Source organism: Indicator indicator, chromosome 8, assembly GCF_027791375.1.
Source record: "Indicator indicator isolate 239-I01 chromosome 8, UM_Iind_1.1, whole genome shotgun sequence".
In the NCBI taxonomy this organism is placed as follows: Eukaryota; Metazoa; Chordata; class Aves; order Piciformes; family Indicatoridae; genus Indicator; species Indicator indicator.
This window is the reverse complement of record NC_072017.1, coordinates 25,558,848-25,578,749: the sequence shown is the minus strand read 5'-3', so window position 1 is coordinate 25,578,749 and position 19,902 is coordinate 25,558,848.

Here is a 19,902-nt window from a genome sequence, read left to right as displayed (position 1 = left end):
TTTCTTTCTATTCTCTAGTTGTGTTTTTCAAAAGCTATAAACCTTTTGGGAAGGCAGCAGTTTGCCTATGTATCTAATCAGGAGAAAAGATATTTAGCCTCCTTGAAATAATTTTCTTTCTTCACCTTTCAGTGTTTTTGCCAGACAATCAGAGAACCTGACCTGTATCATTTGATAGACACCTTGTGAACACAGAACAGATAGCACATGCTCAATCTGTAAGCTGGGATAGGTTTACATTTGCATTTACAGCTGCAAATTCAACAGCTGTTCCTGAGGTAAGAGTCCTAGGGCTCTGAGAAAGGCAGATGTCAGGATCTTACTTGTAATGCAACAGCCATTTATGCACAGAAGAAAAAGCAAGCCATCAAGTACAATCTTTTCAAGGAACTGCTTATCCATATTTATTTTAAAAACAGCAACGCCCTAAGAACACGAAATACAAGACATGGGAAATTAATACTTATTTGACATTGAATGTGTAATCATTGTTATTTTTCTCTAGGTAGTTATTACACATTTGAAAGAACTTGTTTGCTTCTCCTTAAGTCGTTGCAACAACAAACAAGCAAAATTGTTACTACTGTTGCAGTAACAAATACAAACAAATAAAAATATCTCATCCCATTTTAGTTAGCTAAATGAAGTTTGTGGCTAATTGCTTTTCTAATGTCTTTGGACCTGAGGATGATGGTTTTGATGGAAGGAAGGAAATTATACAGTGTATGACTGCTGGGGAAAAGAGCTTATCCCATAATAAGTATACCCAAAATATGCTAAGAAGGAAACCCACAACTCTGAATGAACTTGTTCCTGCTTGCACTAGGAGTTGTGGTTGTGGCTCACCCACCAAGGTGAACTCAGGTCCTTTGCAAATGACTCATCAGTGTCCTTTTTTGAAGACACAGGTGGAGGCATCAGGTCCTTCAGACCTGCCCAGGTGTCATGGTAAGCTGATTTGAGAGCAAACCAAACTTTCTGGCCATGCTATAAAACCAGCATGAGGAGGAGAGTAGTGGTAGGGTATTTTTCAGGTTTCATCAAGCTCCTGAAGCAAATGCAATGGACTTTGGGATGTTCAGGGCAGTTTTGGGTAGGAGGAACTATAGTCTTAAAGTTCCACTGACCCTTTTTATTCCCTTTTTCAGCCCACCACGCTTTCCTCATGGTTGGTCTGCTTTCCTGGGCTACCTTATGGTATGGTTCCTCTCACTAACTCGGGTCACATAAAGCTGTGGACTTAAGCCTAACTCTTTCTGAAGTGTGAAGAACTGATTACTGGTATTAGTTTGCATCATACCACATGCAGCCTCCAATTGGAAGCTGAATCTCTTTTCTGCTGAGAACAGGTGACTTTCCTACATGTTCTCTTTAAAGTGCCTTTGCTCTCTTTCTGAGTAGAGTTATGTTTGCTGCAAAGGGTGAAAAAACATTTTCAAATGAAAAATTAATGGTTAAAGTCTTTGCTGCCCTTTCTAGATTGGAGACTAGGAATTTTGAACAGTGATCTACTTTCATGGTAAAGTATGAAAAAGAGAGACTGCCTACTAGGGTGTTGTGTTTTTTTGGTTTAGTTTGGGGGGGGAGGGGGAAGCCAATGAGTTTAAATCTAATATAACTGGAAGCATTCCATAGTTTGCTCGTAAAATTGTAATCAGACACATTATTGTCATTTCTGTTTCATTTGCACACAGTGATGAAGGGCATGTCAAAACATTTTCACACTCCTTGGCCTAAATGAGGTGAAACACCATGGAAAAAAAAAAAAAACATACAAAATCCCTTATTTCACTCCTTTCCCCGGTGCCCCTGAAAAACCACCAGCTGAAATTGCATCTGTCCAAAAACTGAATGTTTGGCTCTGCCTCAGTGGCACCAAAGGTGAGCAAATGGCTGTCAGTTACTGCAGACAGTTTGTGCAGGTGGGCAGAGCCATTGAGCGTTCACATCTCCCCACGTAACCAGTCATGTAGGCTTTGTTTTCTGTATTCTGACCATGCCTCAGCCTGCCTTATATTGATCTTCAACAAGGTGAAGCTGGTCTAAACAGTGCCTGTGGCCTGGAGATGCCCTACAGTTCATCTCCCTTGGCTATATTGGGTCAATTTTTTGTGTGGCCCACCTGTAAACTGGGTAGCAACTACCACAGGATTATCTGGGAGAGGGCAGGAGGATGGGCAAGCTAAGGGTCCAAACAAAGGGTCCAAACAAAGATCCAAGTGCCCCATGATTTGTATAGCCAGTTCTTCTAAAGTACTCTCTACCCACGTTTGCAACCTAAAAAAAACTTTTATGGACCAACAGGCTGGTTACAGCATAATTTTGCTCATTTGGTTAAACTGTTGTGTCTGGCAATGAGATTGTTTTGGTTTCTACTACTTTGACTGGAATGAATTAAGCCTAATTCTGAAGGAACTTCCAATCTTAAATCAGATTTTTAAATGCCACAACCACATGTAAAGTCTTAATCCAGTTGAAATTCATCCAGCCAGTTTCTATTTGTATAGCTAAAGGACTAAGGCTCTTGCAGCCACAGCCTAGGAATCTGAGTACTGCTAAACCCTACACTCAGCTCCTGGTTTTGGTGTATTTCAGGAGGTGGTTTTTTGGGTGGTTCGGGGTGTAGTCAGGGGAGGTGTTTTGGGGATATTTTGAATTGTTTCTGGCATAATTTCATGTGTGTTTTCAGTTAGCTTGGGGGTCTTTTGGGAGGGTGCTTTGGATATGAGTTTGGGTGTGCTTTCAGGCTGTTTGGCATTAGTTTGGGCATCTTTATGAGTGCTTATGTGGGTGCTTTGAGTGTGATTTTGAGGTGGTTTTGTATTGGATTTGTGGTGGGCTCTGGGGGGGAGGTGTTTTGGGGTGGTTTTGGGGGTGTTTTGGATTGAGATTTGGGCAGATTTGGGTTGCACTTTAGGTTAATTTTAAATGTGTTGGGTTGGTTTTGGGGTGTTTTTAGGGGTGGAGTTTGGGGGATGTTCTTTACATGGTTTTGAGTCGGTTTTGGGGGTGTTTTGGACATGTTTTTAGGTTTGGTTTTGGGGAGGTTGATGTTGGTTAGCAGGTCTTTTGGGGGCTTGGAACAACTGCAGGTAAACAGCACAGATTGGGGAGATGAGCTCTGGCACGTAGAGACAGGTTGAGATTATCAGCCTGGAAAGGATAGCAAAGAACCTGATGCTGGAGAGAAACACCACAGACATGGAGCAGATGGGTCATGACCAGTGCCTGTATATCTAAAGGTTTAAATGATTTCACAAATCCTTCAAGCAACTTAAGCAAGAGCTGCATTCCTTTAGCTAAGCAAGGCAGAGGGGTAGCCTTGATGGTGCATAAAACAGTGGTGGTGTTTACATCACTCTTGAAGGAAGCTGATCCTACCCAAATATCCAGGCTGTCCCTCTGCTGCCTGCTGTGGCTCCTCTGCCATGTCTCTGCATGACAGAACCATTTGCCTTCTCTGCCAGTGGGAAAGGCTGGCTGTTAAAAATTATGCTTTCCAAAGTATACCCAAAGCAATTTATCTGTGAGCATTTAAAAGTCACAGCATTGAGCAATGGTCTGTGCTTCTACTACTAGTTATATTTTTAAAGTAATTATATGTCAGAATATTGTGGGTGGTTTTGTGGTTTTTTTTTTTTTGCTTTTGCTTTATGAAGACTGTTACAGTCCAGAACTCATGAAGTACTGTGTTTTTTTCACTTCATGCTGGTAACTTGTAAGCCAAAGGTCCTCGTATTTTTTGTCTCTTTAGGAACAGAGACAGAACATGGCAGTTACTGCTAATGACTGCAAAATGGAAGACTGTGCTACTTTTGCACAATGACAGTTCACTTTATACAAATTAAATATGAAGAAGGCAACATTCTAAGTAATGTTTAAGAACTAAGTAAGACAAGAAGTGTGTTGTTTCCACAACAAGTTTAATGGACTTGCCATTTCCTTCCTCTGCATGGCACACACATAACACTAAGCAATTAATGTGGTATCTTTGGATTACTCCCAAATCATACTTCATTTGACCCTTTTCCCTTGGCACCATGAGTGTGCAGTCAGACCCTATACTAACTGCATGGCTCATAGGCAGGGCTTTCTAGGATTTTGAATTTCCAGTACTTTCTGAAGCTGCGATTTTCTCCTCTCAATCTCACAAGTTACCTGCTTCATGGCTTAACCCACATGCAGCAAGCTCTTGGCTGAAATGGGTCAGGTCTGCTAGAAAGGAACCCTTCAGAAAAGCCAGTCCTGTAGGCTGCTGTGGCCTATACATAGGGACTACACGACATATCAACTCTGGAATATGTGTAGGAGTCTGGGAGACAAAGACCTTCTGGAGCAATAGCTTACTATACAGAAGGGAAAAAAACCTCCACCAGGAGATACTGAGACGATATCCATTGTCGCAGGCTCAAAAAGATAAGACCTAGAAGTTCAGATGGCCTAGATCCCAGATAGTGATACATTAACAGGTCCATCTTGATTGTGATCTCTGTGGTTAATGAAGAGCTATCTGACAGAGCTCTAGCTGAGGAGCAGTACAGACTGACAGCCAAATGGAGAAGGAGGTGAACAAACCTCAAGTCCCTTTTTAATATGATAGAGGAAGAGCTACGTCTGTTGCATCATAGAGCAAGCTCAGATTCAAGGCTCATTTGATTAAAGGGAAAGCTGTCTGAGTTTCTCTCTCTTTTTACTCACTCTGTTTTGTTCCAGAAGTATTGTGTCTTTAGAAGTCCATGGCTTTTTTTCATGTGTAACAGAGAGGATTCCTGAAATCTTGACATTTCACGAGACAAGAAAGTACTTCTTGCTCAAGGAACTTCCCAATGAAATAAGAAACAAAATTCTGAAAGCAGTAAAAAGTAAATCTTGCTTAGAGACAATAGCTGTGGGAAAAGTAGCCTGGAGAAAGCTGTGAATCTGATCCAAACAATTGTCACCAACCACGGTCCCACAATATGGCTTAAAGGACTTGCTTTGCTGAGAACCTCTGTTTTCATCTTGAAGAAGAGCAATATCACATTAAAGAAATTAATCTGTTTTCCCCGGTGCTTAAATAGGAGCAAAACCCAACTATATTTGGAGTATCTCCTGAGAAAGATCTTTCATTAAACAAAGATGGCAAATGTGTTCATGTACCAGCATATGCTGTCAGGTAATTTGTGTTGGTGTGTTTGCAGTCAGATCTTTACTTCCTCTGGAAGTGCAAGAGTGAAAAGAAGGATGCTAGGAAGCATTGGAATACCTACCAGTATGTGCAGTTTCCAGGTAGAACTCTCCAGGGTGTTTTATATTTGTTTGAAAGCTTAAAACACAAGGAGGACGAAGGCTGAAATTTTTGAGCTCTCAGAAAAGACAGGAATTGAGATTATCTGTGCAATCTTCATTTCGTTTCTTGTATATGATAGAATCATAGAAGGGTCTGGGTTAGAAGGGACCTCCAAAGTTCATCCAGTCCAATCCCCTCTGCAGTAAGCAGGGGCATCCTCCACTAGATCAGGTTGCCCAGAGCCCTGTCAAGCCTCACCTTGAATATCTCCAGGGATGGGGCCTCAACTACCTCCTGGGCAATCTGTTCTAGTGTTCCACTACCCTCATGGTAAAGAACTTGTTCCTAGCATCCAATCTAAATCCACTCTTTTCTAGTTTGAAGCCATTGCCCCTCATCCTATCACTGCAGGCCTTTTTAAAGAGTCTCTCTCCATCCTTCTTGTAGCCCCATGGAAGGTCATTATTAGGTTTCCCCAGAGCCTTCTCTTCTCCAGGCTGGACAACCTCAGCTCCTTCAGCCTGTCCTTGTAGCAGAGGTGTTCCAACCTCCTAATCATTATCATAGTCCTCCTCTGGACTCACTCCATCAGGTCCATGTCCTTTCTGTATTGAGATCCCCATCCTGGGACACTGTACTCCAGGTGAGGTCTCACCAGAGCAGAGCAGAAGGGCAGAATCGCCTCTCTGGATCTGCTGGCCATGCTGCTTTTGACACAGCTCAGGATGTGGGACCACCTCTCCAGCTTGTCCAGATCTGGCATGTCAACATCACCACTCTCTTGTGTTACACCCTTAGCACCAGATAGGAAGTCTGCAACTGACTCAGAACCTGTGACTCATTTTCTCATGCTTTAAGCCCAGGAAAATCAAAAACAATTGAAAAAAAAACCAGCCCTGTCTTTTCCTACGTTTTCTTCCTCATGCATTGCCCACTTAGTGCACTCCCTAAGCTAACAACCTTTGCTGGGTCACTAGTAAGAAAGGAGAGATTGTGTTCATGTACAATTGGAAAGAAGGCATTTATTTGTCACACAGACTGCCAGCATTTACACTATCAAAATAACTACAAGAAAAGAAACAGCAAATCAAAAGGTTTTAGCTTACGCAGACTATCTTCTAGAGGTTGATGTATATGTGACTCTGCCATTTTATGGACCCATGTCTCCAAGCATCTGCAACAGGACACTGCAGCCAAGACTGGAGCTAGCATGTTGAAGAACTATGGACATAGTTCCCTAAATATGTTTGGGAGTGCCACTTCAGGGCTGAAGTAAGGACAAAGGAAAAAAAAAAAGCTGTAGTGGTTTTACTTTGGTGCAGTGGTTCAGCAGTTCTCTGGTTTCCTTCTCCAGATCAGCTTGTCCAGCATTTGTGGTTATGGTTTAGCACACTCTGAAAATTGCTGTGTAAGTCTTATGAAAGAAAGCAGATGCTCAACTAATGCCCGATGCAAAATTCTTGAGAGAAGAGACCTTAGCTCTGAGCAGTGTGTCTCTTAATGCAGGAGGCCAGCCTCTTCTCCTTGATGACAAGTGACAAGACTAGAGGAAATGGTTACAAGCTGAGCCAGGGGAAGTTTAGGCTGGATGTTAGGAAGTTCTTCTTCACTGAAAGGGTTATTAGACATTGGAATGGTCTGGCCAGGGGAGTGGTGGAGTCACCATTCCTGGGGGTGTTCAAGCAGCGTGTGGACCTGGTGCTTAGGGACATGGTTTAGTGCTGACCCTTCAGTATTGGGTCGAAGGTTGGACTGGATGATCTTTGAGATGTCTTCCAACCAGATATATTATGTGATTCTGAGGGCAGTGCCAACCAGGGCAATGGGTGCTGCATGACAGGTTGCATTATGAATGAGACAGTGTCTCTTATTTGATTGCCTTATTGAAGAGGACAAGTGAGTGTTTTATATACGCCTTGGTGCTTTGTTGGGAGTGATTATAAGGATGTTGAAGCCTTACTTATCTGTAGGCATTCTAGCAGATGGAAATGTCATCAGGAGGAATTTGAAGGTGGCCATTAAAGCAGGAAGGGTGCTATTGGGTACACTTCACTGACATTTCCAATTAACCTAGGAGCTAATTAAAGGGAGAGCTGGCCAGACAGGCAGTTTGGACATCACAAACACCACAGACTGAACCAGAGGAGCTAACTCAGAACACTATGATTTCGCAAACAGGTGACAGGAAGAGCTGGGCTCAGAACCTGCATGGGATGCCACCTCAGCACAGTGTCCCACAAGCGAAAGCTGGCAGGTAGTGTTAGAAACTGACTTGTCCTGTATTTCTGTATGATATGTACATGTGTGTGTGTCTTTTTGTTAGGACTGCACATTAACATACCCTGAAATGACTTCCACTTCCATACCATGTCCCTCATTCCTTTTAACCTATGAGCCTTTCAGGTCAGGGGTCATCTCATCTATTTGCCATCTGGGTGTTATTGTAACACCGATTAGAATAACTACTCAGAGTTGTGTTGACAGATGTTACTGACTCTTGAAATCTTACCATGATGTCCAAAACAAGGTTTTGTTTCCTTTCATCAAAAATACCCTTTTCATTCAGAGCACAAGGCAAGGCTAATCATTACTGTTATCCTGTAATGGAGTGATAAAATACAGTGACACACATGAAGCAGCTGTCACAGCTTCGCTCAGCCGGCCCATCAGCCACGTCTATTTCTTTATGACAGTTTTAATGGCAGTGCCATGCTGATGTCAGGGACACGAAGGGCTGCAGGAGAGGCAGAGCATCATGTCATTTGTCCTGTCACCCAAGGCAACTGAGTGTGCAGAGACCTTTGCAAGCTGCATGAAATATTATTTTCATGGCCCTTGTCTTGCTTAATTATCACTTCAGCAATATAATTTCATTTATTTATTTCCATCCATCCCTGCCTATTCTTTATAAAGATGTCTCTTGGTGTAGAAAAGGTCAGCTATGGAAAAAACATAACAGAAACCAATACTAAATAAAGGTTAAGTGATTTGATTTGACTCCTGTAAGCAGCAATTGTGTTTTCTTCTGTGTGATATATTTATGAGAGAATTGACAGACATGTCTATATTTAGATTGTGTGAGAGATTTCACTATAACAGGTTCTTGAGACTTTCTTTTTGCTTGAATAAACCTGATGCTTAGCAGGCTGCCCCATGGCTGTAGAGCCCTTTTCTTTGCTCTTGGAGCTGCACACAGTGTCATCCCTGCAAACGTGTACAGCCAGACAGGGGGAGAGTCAAAGAGGCTCTGGAAGTCTCCTGAAGTTAGTAACCAAAACATTAATCCAGCCCAAGTGGCCAGCAACTTTGGAAGAGATGTAAACTCTACACTTGCAGAAAGAGGATATTACCTCTGTTCCCTGTCATCTGTTAAATTAGTGTTTTTACAATGGACCATGCTCCCTGTTTGGTTTCTAGGAGTGACTATGGATACTTCAGATCTTAACTGACATGGCTTAGAAATAGTATACACTTCAGAGTCTAGAAGATAAAGATATAAAGGAACTTTACTTGATGCTTTGAAAGCACAGAGAGGTGCTTCAGGAAAAATAAAGCTAAAGTTTAGGTGCTGAACCCTTTAGGCCTTTTATTACTTTTTTTTTTTCTTTCTTTTTCTTTTTCTTTTTCTTTTTTTTTTTTTAACCTAATACACTTCCATCTTCTAGCCACTCATCATGTGAAGCTGTAAGACTTAAGGGTCCCTTGCACCTCCCTATGAGTGCTTAATTATGTGATACTCACCCTGGCTGGTGTTCCCACCTTCTCTTGGGTCTATTGAACTGAACATTATGGAGCTCAGATGGTTTGTGTCTACTCCAAAACATCTGCAAGACAGAGTCTGTTGAATCAAGGCACTATAACATAATAGTACAAACAAAAGAAGCACAGGGTGTTGGAGAGGAAAGTCTTCCAGAAACAGAGTGGGGTTAGAGGGAGATTCAAGGTATAAGACTAGAGGAGGAAAGGAGTATTATTTCAGTTGCAACAGGCTGAATACTGAGTACCAAAAAGCCAGACAGTTTTCACAACAGGCTTTTGCGTTTCCTATCCATTTGTATGCAACACAACACACATTCAAGCTTGTGGAAAAAGTGACCTTACACAAGGGAAAGTGAGAGCCAGCCCAACCACTGTGCTGCTCCAGGGCAGCCAATCCACAGCCAATGCCTTGTTGCTAAATTAAGCAACGGCCAGGGTCTGAAGCAGACATGGACTCAGGCCTTCATAAATTAAATTTCCCTGCAGCAAGAGAAGCTTGCAGGGGAAAAGCAAACAGTGCTCTTACAAACCCATTCATGCATTTCCAGAATAAGTTTTTTGGAGGTTTGGGTTGTGGGTTTTGGGTTTGTTTTTTTTTTTTTTGCCATTCCTGAACAGTTCACAACTATTAGTAAATAAACGTTGCAACAGATTTTTACTGCATGATAATAGAGCACTTATAGTATTACTGAAATATTTACTGAAACTAAACAGTATTATGTGTGCAAAACCCAAATCTCATCTGCAGGAAAACTAAAACAGAAGCGGTATAAATGTGGGATCATAATTATCCCTAATTGCAGAAGCTTTGAACTAGAAAAGAATTGAATCTTTCCCCTTGCCGGGCTTGATTTAGCACTTCATTAGTCAGATTTTGCACCAGTTACAGAGCTATTTTGGAATTCAGCTGGAGTAGCACAGCAGTGAATAATGGGCATGCTTTACAGATGTGGAACTGGAGATTTTAGTGCATCTAAGGTTGAATTCTAGAGGGCTGACAACCAGGCATCACCTGAATTTCCTCTCAAGGGAAGAATACCAAAGCTTTTTGTGTGTAAAATGTGCATGGTACGTTCGAGCTAACATGTCCTGAACGGATGCTAGACCCACTTGAAGTTATCAGCTGGAAATGCTTTTGTTGAATCCTGCAAAGACACTTTCCTTTCAGTGACAATCCAAAGAAAAGGCAGGACTTTGGACCCATCTATCTGGTTTCTGTGGGAAACCTTCCCACTTTGCCTGGTCAACTGCTCTGTGACATATTGCACCTATGTGGCAACAAAGAATGAGGTTTCATGGGTAAAACCTTGTGCAAATATGGAATTCAGAACAATTCATGCCAAACAAGTTTACAGTCTCCATCACAACTTATTCACTTGTATGGCACCACTCTGCCTTTCCAGGAGAATCTGTTTGTCTGAGGCTACTTTTTGTTGTCATTTCCCTGCTTCAATAGTAACTACTATGTGGTAAGATCCATGAAAATATTTTTTAATCTTTCAAACCTTGGAAAAGCAACCCTTCCTTCTGAATTAAACCTCTGAGCATGACATCTATTGTTAGGCAAACATGTTTTTATTTACAGAAACAGAAAAGGCAACTTCTTTCTGAAGCAAAACTGAGATGCAATTGGGTTTCATATCAGTGTTGGAAAGAAATAGTAGAGAAGCACTGTGACCTTATCTGTGACTTAGGTACAGTTACACAACAGCTTTGGCCAAGTCTACAATATGGAGGTTTCACTCCTTTTCCCAACCTTTGCTGAAGGTGGTGGAGGGTACCTAAACACCTGTGCTCAGATCATTTGGGGAGCTGGTATAGCTAAAATTTGAAACTTTGAAAATGATAGGTTTTGCCTGGATTAGCACTCTGGTCCAGTTCATGGTGGAATCAAGGGAGTGTTTATGCTTGCCTGGGGAGAGGCAGGAGTGTGCAGCTCAGGGGGGAGGAGGCAGGAGGGACTGTGGCCAGTGGAAACTGCCCTGAAACTACACTCCCACACATCCTTTTGTCAGTATCCAAGCAAAGACTGTGTCTGTGGCCCCTCTGCTGAAAAATGAGGCCAAATACCAGGGACCAAATTCCACTGAATTTTGTAAATTCCTGTATCCTCCACAATGGGATAATCGCATCCAAACAGACAAGGAGTATCCTATCTTCTAGTCACTATGCCCAGGAATTACTTGGGCAAGTGCTAGGGCACTGATAAACATGAAATACATGAAGGCACAATGTTCTGGTATAGCAAGTTACATCTCTGTGCCCCCTGGGCCCCCTAGGAGCTTGAACTTTGCTAGATCAACATTTGTTCTCCATGAAAACCATAGTCCAGCTACATGCCTTGTACTGTATGAGCCCTCTGGGTTGCACGAGGAGCAGAAAATCCATACAAAGAGAGAAAACCACCTTCAATAACTACCTTTTTTTCCCTTGTTGAATTCCCTCTGTACCTTTATTTTGTGTCCAAAATGGCTGTTCTTGCTCCTGCATCATACAGGCAAGGACGTCTTGGGGGTGACTGGGCTAAGTCTGAGCTCAGTGGCTTTGGGAGGCAAGCATATTACTGTCCTCTGAGAAAATAGTGAACAGCACAGGCAGCAGGAGAAAAAACAAACCGCACACTGCCGACTCGTACGGAAAAGCAACATCTTGGTTACTCTGCAAACACACTGCATCTCTTTGGTTCTGAGAGACTTGAAGTTAATTCATTTTGTCTCCACAACTTTCTTCAGAAGAGTCAGTAAGTTCAAACTGGCACATCAAGGCTTGGATTTTTGTTTTGTTTTGTTTTTTAATTAAGGTTCTGTTCCTTCTGGAATATTACAAAAGTCCCAATGCATTTCTGAGAAGGAATTGACTTTGTCTTATTCCTCCTTAGCATGGGATGTATCTTCCCACATTTTCTTTTACCTTGAATACACTTCCCTTATGCAAGGCTAGTCTGTGTCAAGAAGTTAAAATCTTTTAAAAACGTGAGCTTCAACTTTGGCCAATGTTTCAGAGCCAGTTAGGATTTTGGACAGAGTATCTAACCTAATTATATAAAGACTCATTCATCTTGTAGGAGCATCCCTAATGTCAGAGACATCTCAGCCTCTAGTCTTACAGTCTCCAAATCCTTCACAATGACTTCGGCTGACCTCAGGTCATTTGAGCCATTTTCTTTGAAAAACAAAGAACAATGTGACTCAAGGCACTGTTTCAAATGTCTGGCCCCAGGACCTGTTCCTGACCCTGTCTTAACTCAACAGAAAACTAGATCCAAATGTTATAAACCACAAATGACTAGAAGCATGCCCTCAGAGTGACTAAGAAACGTGGTGGCTGGGTCAGTCTGGGATGCAGAACTGTGTCAGGCCCCCCCTGCTACCTTGCAACAGCAGGACCATTTTTCACCCATGAACAAGATGCAGAGGTGCACCAAGGCCTGGAAGGGCAGAAATGGCAGGACCAACCAGAACACACCTGCAGCCTATGAGAGGTATGACCAAGCAAGGAGAAGGCACTCAAGCTCTTAGAGAGTAAAATGTTTTTTGCTGGGGCTGTGAGCATCTGAAGTGAGAAGTCACGGCTTTTGGAAAGGCTGGCTTTGCTGAGGAAGCCCAGCTAAGGGGTACTGATTTGACCCAGCTGTATGCACCCAGGGGTAAAGAGTATGTATGGTGAGACCCTTCTAACAGAAGTCCTGGTCAACAGTGTTGTGTCCCTTAATAGAAGTCAAACACCAGTGTGGAGCACAGAGGCAAGCACACAGGGCAAGTTCCCCTGAGCCCTGCCACTCCAAGGGCTCTCATTATTGAACACAGGAGGGAGTATTGCTTTCATTTATCTAGCCTCTTCTCATCAGTCTTAGCAAATAAATAGGTTTTCCTCTTCTGCCACTTTCTCTTAAGTTAAGCAAATTACACTTAAAAGAATCTGCCTCTGATTGTGCTCAGCTAAACCTGAGTCCCTTCTTAGCAATGCCACTGAGATCAGTGCTAACCATTGCTAACCATTAAACTGGGATGCAGCATTGATCACAACTTCTAATGAAAATCATCAAACTCTTTGAAGGATTCTTGAATGCTTTCAGGATATTATTTCTGCTTCTGTTCCCCACACCTATTTCAAAAAAGCCATTCAGTGCAGTGGTGATAGCCAATTTATTTTTCTAGTTGTGAGTGATATCCTCTGTTAGCAGTATAAATTGTACCCATTGCCCTTGGCAGAATTATCAGCAATTCTCCTGCTGCCTATTAAAACAGTTTCATAAATAGACACACTTCATTAACACACACTTTTTAGAAGACTAATTGATTTTTTCCAATACATCCTTCAGCAGCTATTGAATTATTTAGTTAGTGGTGGATGTGTGCAAGCTCATGGGCAGTGATACTGAAGAGTCACCAGTGGCTAAGGGAAAGTACAGGATGTGCCCTTCATATGTGCTGGTTGAGATGCTTCTGAAGGCCCCACATCTGCGAAGGCAAGGAAAATGAGGAGTTCTTTTCAGCAGCATCTCAATATGGCAGTGATGCTTGCTTGTGGGTCAAAAGACTCACCAAAATCATCTGATGAGAATACACGGGGAGAGAGAAAGGTAAACCCAGGATGAGAAAGGAAGGAACAGCAATGGACTCTATGTTCAGTACCTAGCATGGCATCCTGGGGAGATTTTCTGCAAAAGGCATGGATTGCACTGTGACCTTCAACAGACATCTTAACAACCCAAGGCTTCCTTGGAAGAATTCTGGAATGATGATAAATTCAGTATTCACTTCACACACAGGTAATTTGCATAATTAGAAGCAAATGCAAAGAATCAGTGCAGGGCGGGAAAAGGCAACCAGGCAAGTGTGAGAAAACCCCAGCACTCAAGACAGGAACCAAGTTCAGAGAGAAACAAGTCACTCTTCCTACATTAAAAGTAGCATAGACAAATCCATGTCTAAATCTGACAAGAACAGATTAAGCAGTTCATGTCACAGGCTTGTTATCACTATCTGAAAAGAGCCACAGTAACATTTGCACAAAGGCTCTTAGCACCACCCATTGTGGAGTCCCAGAAAATGTTTGCAAGGAATTCATAAACGGACTTGTGACTCTTCTTTGTGCAAGTGAAGGAGGAATTAATTTCTCCTCTATTTTTTTATACCTCCCCATCAGCCTATTCTGCTCCTGTGCTGCAGATTACTGTAGGCAGAATGAAGCCAATATGGAGAAATGCCTCCATGAACCCTTGAGGCTTTAGTTTTTTATTGAAATCAAGGTATAATGGCTTTGAGCATTGCCTGCTTTGCTCCCTCAGATGTGGGCATGGCCATTCCTGTCAGGAAGGATGAGTCATAGGAAGAAGTAGCTTTCAGTCTTTCAACAAGGATTTCCAGAGTTCATTTAGAAAAATTTCCCAGCAGCCTGACATTTATTCTAGGGCAAAGAATTTAGCTCTCTCAAAAAAAAGAGATGGGTTGAGACAGGTGGACAGATTCACAAGCAAGTCTTCTCCATCTATGATTAGTCCACACTTCTCTTCAGCTAAGATCAATAGATTTTTAACATTTTTTCCTCTTGACAGCATGAATTCTTTGCCTGTAGATGTATAATAGGCAACTGTTAATGTGTACAGGGAGGTAATCCTACTGCCATTAGTATCAGCTGCAAGTAAATTCATCTCAGTGGAAATTAATCTTGTTAAGACTTACTTACAAAGAGGATTTAACAATACTGACTGTCTTCAATAACTACTACAGTTACTGATTGTCTGTGTTTAGAGGTTGGTGCTGTGCTGAAATAAAAAAAAAAAATTACACTGAGGCAGAGTTTCTCCAAGTTTCTCTTTTCCAAGGAAGAGCAGGAATAACATGAAGTAACCACATACTCTTACAAAACTGGGCACATTCCAGTAAAAAAAAAAATCTCTGTGGCAACTCCTAAAACAGGACATTGATGTCTCCTGGGAGCAGAGTACTTCCACGCATACATGCAGGATTTAGAGCATATATGAATGACTACAGCTGCAAATAACATTTACCAAATACAAATACATTTTTTGGTTACACTGTGATGCTATCTCAGCAAAGAATTTGTTGCTTTAAAGGATTCTTAGTAAATTGAAGTGGCCACAAGCCTCTCAAACATCATGATGTTCTGTGAAGAATCTGGGTTGTATGATAGTTATGTCAAAGTCAAGTGTCAAATTGCAATCTGCAAATTAATATACTATAGATTTATGAAAATTACTATAGTTTGACTTACAGCTGTAATGTATATAAAGCTACCTTACAGTTGAGTTTTTTCTATATGAGTCCCATAACTATGGGAATGTTTCCCAGAGAGCAATGCAGTAAATCTTTTGGTTGGGAACTGAGTAGGTGATAAGGATGTCAAGTCATATTTATGCCTGTTTCCCCTGTAACAAGTAAAAGTGATTTATATTTAGGAAGTGAGCCAATAAAAAAACACCTCTATAAATTTAAAATGTTATGCCAGCAACATGAAACCACAGGGTTTTGCTGGAAGTAAGAAACATGCTTTCTCTGAGTGTTAAAAAAGGTAACACTGAGAAAGAGTTAAAATTTAGAGCTTTTTTTGAAAACTCGGAAATCTTTTCTGGCTAGACTGCCATGTGTCTTTCTAGGATGCATCCTGGTTCATGTTACCACGTTGTTCCCTTGCTCTTTACAGCTCTCAATACCCAAGAAAAGGAGGGGAGTCTCATAACTACTTGGAGTTGCAGCTACCTGCTTCACCTCAGGGTTTTTGCAGCTAAGAGAGGGACATTGTTTCTGGCAGTGCTGCTGTGGGAGTCCCCAGGTTGCCCACTTAACCCAGAGCTTCCAGCTTCAGCCAGTAGTGACAACTGGAGGATTGCTGTGTTTTATTGCACCATTTAGATCAGCTTTAAGGCTTTCTCCGTTGTTAAAGGCAGACTTTTATCCATTACAAACTGATAATGACTGTTTCTTACAGTATTACCTGCTGGCCTCACTGTGGTCCACATGCTGGCTCAGAGCACAGTAGCAGGAAAACCAGGTACAATTCTCTCATTTAAATACATTATCATTATATCTAGGGGACAGAGCATTAAAAAAGAAATGGGGAGGTCCAGCTCCTTTGAGGCAACCAGTCACACAGTATTAGAGTTAGGCATGCAAAACCTTAGCCTAGGTTATACATGTAGCTCTGTGTTTATGCACATAACTACAGAAGGCATTGGCCATAACAACTGAGGGCTGTGCAGTTTTTTATCCCTGATATGTATGCAGCAGAGGAAACAGGATTTTTAGTTGCCTTACTACTTTGGCATCCTATTCAGTGATCACACCCAGGATCTCACGTTAGCTCAATCTGATGATGAGCAGGAAGGCAGGACTAGTCCCAGGCCTCCAACTTTGGAGTGATCCCATCAGGGTGGCACCACAGCAGAGAGAAAGTGACAGCTGACTCATAAGCATTTAGCAAAAATAAGGAAAAGATGGGAGGGAGAAAGGTGCCATCACACAAAGGCTGAGGTCATTCCCAATGGGAGCAGGGGGAGATATGATTTGGTGGAGACTGATAAGGGTGAGACCTGTCTGTATGTTTAATAGCAGGACTGGACCAAAGAGAGGAATTTGTGGCTGCTCTAGAAGCAGGAGACTGGGAGGACTTGGAAATCTGATTGGAGGAAAGCCACTGAGGTGCCCAGAGGGTTTTGCCATCTGGGAAGCAGTTCTGTGCTATTTGACAAGGGAATGCAGCGTCAGTCTGTATTCCTTAATACTCAGCAGCTGCTTCTTAAGAGCATAGCAGGAAACGTCTTGCCATGTGAATTCTGCTGTCTGGGCAAATGGGTAATTTCCCTTTGCAAAGCCCCAGGGCATAAGGCTGCCAACAAGGCTGTTCTTACATGAATCTGAAAAAGATCTTCTCAGCATAAAACCCAAATCACATCACTCTTGTAGTACTTTGCTTTTAATATTTCTGTCTCCTGGGAGACAGCAGAAATTAGCACCTTAAGACCACGTTCAGAGAAAGCTGGGTGAAGAAGCATGACAAGAATATCTGTCAAGCCCTCCTATCTATTAATTTTGTATATGAAATATACAAAAATATACAAAATATTTCTATTTTGTATATGAATCAGTTTTCAGGTGGTTGTTCTTCCCAAATATGGCATTCAACAAGTCCAAGTGCCGGGTGCTGCACTTTGGCCACAACAACCCCATGCAGAGCTACAGGCTGGGGTCACAGTGGCTGGAGAGCAGCCAGGTGGAAAGGGACCTGGGGGTACTGGTTGACAGCAGCTGAACATGAGCCAGCAGCGTGCCCAGGTGGCCAAGAGAGCCAATGGCATCCTGGCCTGCATCAGGCATAGTGTGGCCAGCAGGAGCAGGGAGGTCATTGTACCCCTGTACACAGCACTGGTTAGGCCACACCTTGAGTACTGTGTCCAGTTCTGGGCCCCTCAGTTTAGGAAAGATGTTGAATTGCTGGAGCATGTCCAGAGAAGGGCAACGAGGCTGGGGAGAGGCCTTGAGCACAAGCCCTATGAGGAGAGGCTGAGGGAGCTGGGACTGTTTAGCCTGGAGAAGAGAAGGCTCAGGGGAGACCTCATTGCTGTCTACAACTACCTGAAGGGAGGTTGTAGCCAGGAGGGGGTTGGTCTCTTCTCCCAGGCAACCAGCACCAGAACAAGAGGACACAGTCTCAAGCTGCGCCAGGGGAGGTTTAGGCTGGAGGTGAGGAGAAAGTTCTTCACAGAGAGAGTGGTTGGCCATTGGAATGGGCTGCCCAGGGAGGTGGTGGAGTCACCATCCCTGGAGGTGTTCAAGAGGGGATTGGACGTGGCACTTGGTGCCATGGTTTAGATAGTCATGAGGTTTAGGGTGACAGGTTGGACTCAATGATCTTTGAGGTCTCTTCCAGCCTTCTTGATTCTATGATTCTATAAACACCAAACCTGCATTTTTTGTAAACTGTTGACTGATGATATGGCTACCACTCATTTTTCTGACTCTTGCTGTTTCATACAATACTAGCTCTCAAAACGCAAACCTGGATGAGACCTCTTTGTCAGCTCAGGTGCTACAGTATTCAGATATGTCTTACTCCACTGCAAGCCTAGCAAAGAAGGAAGAAACCTCTGAAACCCCAGCAGCCCTGTTTTGCACAGAACTATCTCCCAGTGGCTCCCAATTCTGTCATTCGAGCATCTTCCCTGTGTTTATGGAGTTGTTTTCACAACTGTCCTGTAAAGAGAACCAAGACCCTGAAGGTTTGACTAACATCATTGAGGAGGTCCGTGGTCACAGTCAAATGGCTGAATGAATTCTACCTTTAGCACTGTCAGAATCCAGTGCCACAAACACTGAACCGTTTCTCCCCTTCTCATATCAGAAACAAACAAACAAACAAACAAAACCACCAAAAAAAACCCAACTCTTACCTGAAGCACTTGAGCCAGCTTCACTCATTTGTTAGCCTAGGAAAGGTTCATATCCAAATGCACAGCTTCAAAACACACACATTTCTATGTCAACTGGGAATGTTCTGATGACGAATTTGTAGACTGTAGTGAGTCCCATGAGTGCATCTTTAACAAATTTGTTCTAAAATATTCAGCCCCTCAGATATCCATCTAGGTCAATTGTTTCTCTTTTACAGTTTGGGGGCTTGGGGAGGTTTGGAGTGGGGGTGGTTTGGTTTTGCTCCTAATGTGCCTGTGGTTCGGTTTTATTGATGTGGTTGGCAAGTGCTAGTTAATGACTTTTGGCTACACACACAGCATTGATCTTAGCACTCTTTAGCACACATAATAGTACCAAATATGCAGCTCAGAAGAGTGGCAAATGACAATAGTATGAGAGTAAATGAAAGGTAGATGCAGGCTTGTGTATTCTAGACTCTAAGATATAATTTCTTTCTGGAATTTGCACAATTGCAAGAACCATTCTTGACTAATCTCTACAATGCTTCCTGAGATAAATACAGTAAAATTCACAAATGGGGAGTTTTATTATTAAGTACATTGTAAGAATTAATATTTGTTGCCTTACTATTACACCATGGGCAAAAATACTGAAGTCATTTGGTCACATATAATACCTGACTTTGTTTCAGGGAGCCAACAGTAAAATGCTTTTTATTCTTGTGCTGTTACCTGTAATATGCCCAAAATGCAAGAAAATTGCCTTAGCTCTGTTATCTGAAAGGAAAAGAGTTTATGACTCCTGCAACAGCTTTATCTGGTAAGCTATGTTGTAAAGTGCATTTGCATTCATGGCTAGGTGAGAAGATTAACATCTGTTGAGAAAAGTTTCAAAATCATCATCAACATGAGAGGCTAGAATATCTTTTCTAGTAGAAGATGCCTCATATTCTACCAGTTCTAGAGGGAAAGAACAGAACATGACTGAACACATGCAAATGATAGCTTGGGATAGAATTTTAAAAAAGAGAGGTTACTTAAGCTTGACCTGTGAAGTAGAATGTTTTTTAATTTAGCCTCAACATGGAATAATAGGGAGATGCTACTCTGAGCATCTCATTTTGAGTCATCTTGAATGTTTTGACATATCTAGAATGTTGAAGAGAAGTGGCTTGCTTTCTCTTTTTTCTGTTGTCTCTCCAATCTTGTCACAGCAGTACTTAAACTGAACTTTCATGGAAAGGAACAATTCCACTAAACATATGAAATGTCACAGCTAACATTTCACCCAGTATCCAGGTAGTCTCGGTGCTAGGAAGTGTAGGAAGACACATGCTGCTGGACTGCAGCTGAACTTTGCAAATTGGCCCCAATACATAGTCATTCATGTCTTCATTCCTTCGTTCATTCACTCATTCCTAATGCTACGTATCCAACATATTCTTAGATAGTAAAGACTGCAGATCTCAAGGTGACACTGAGC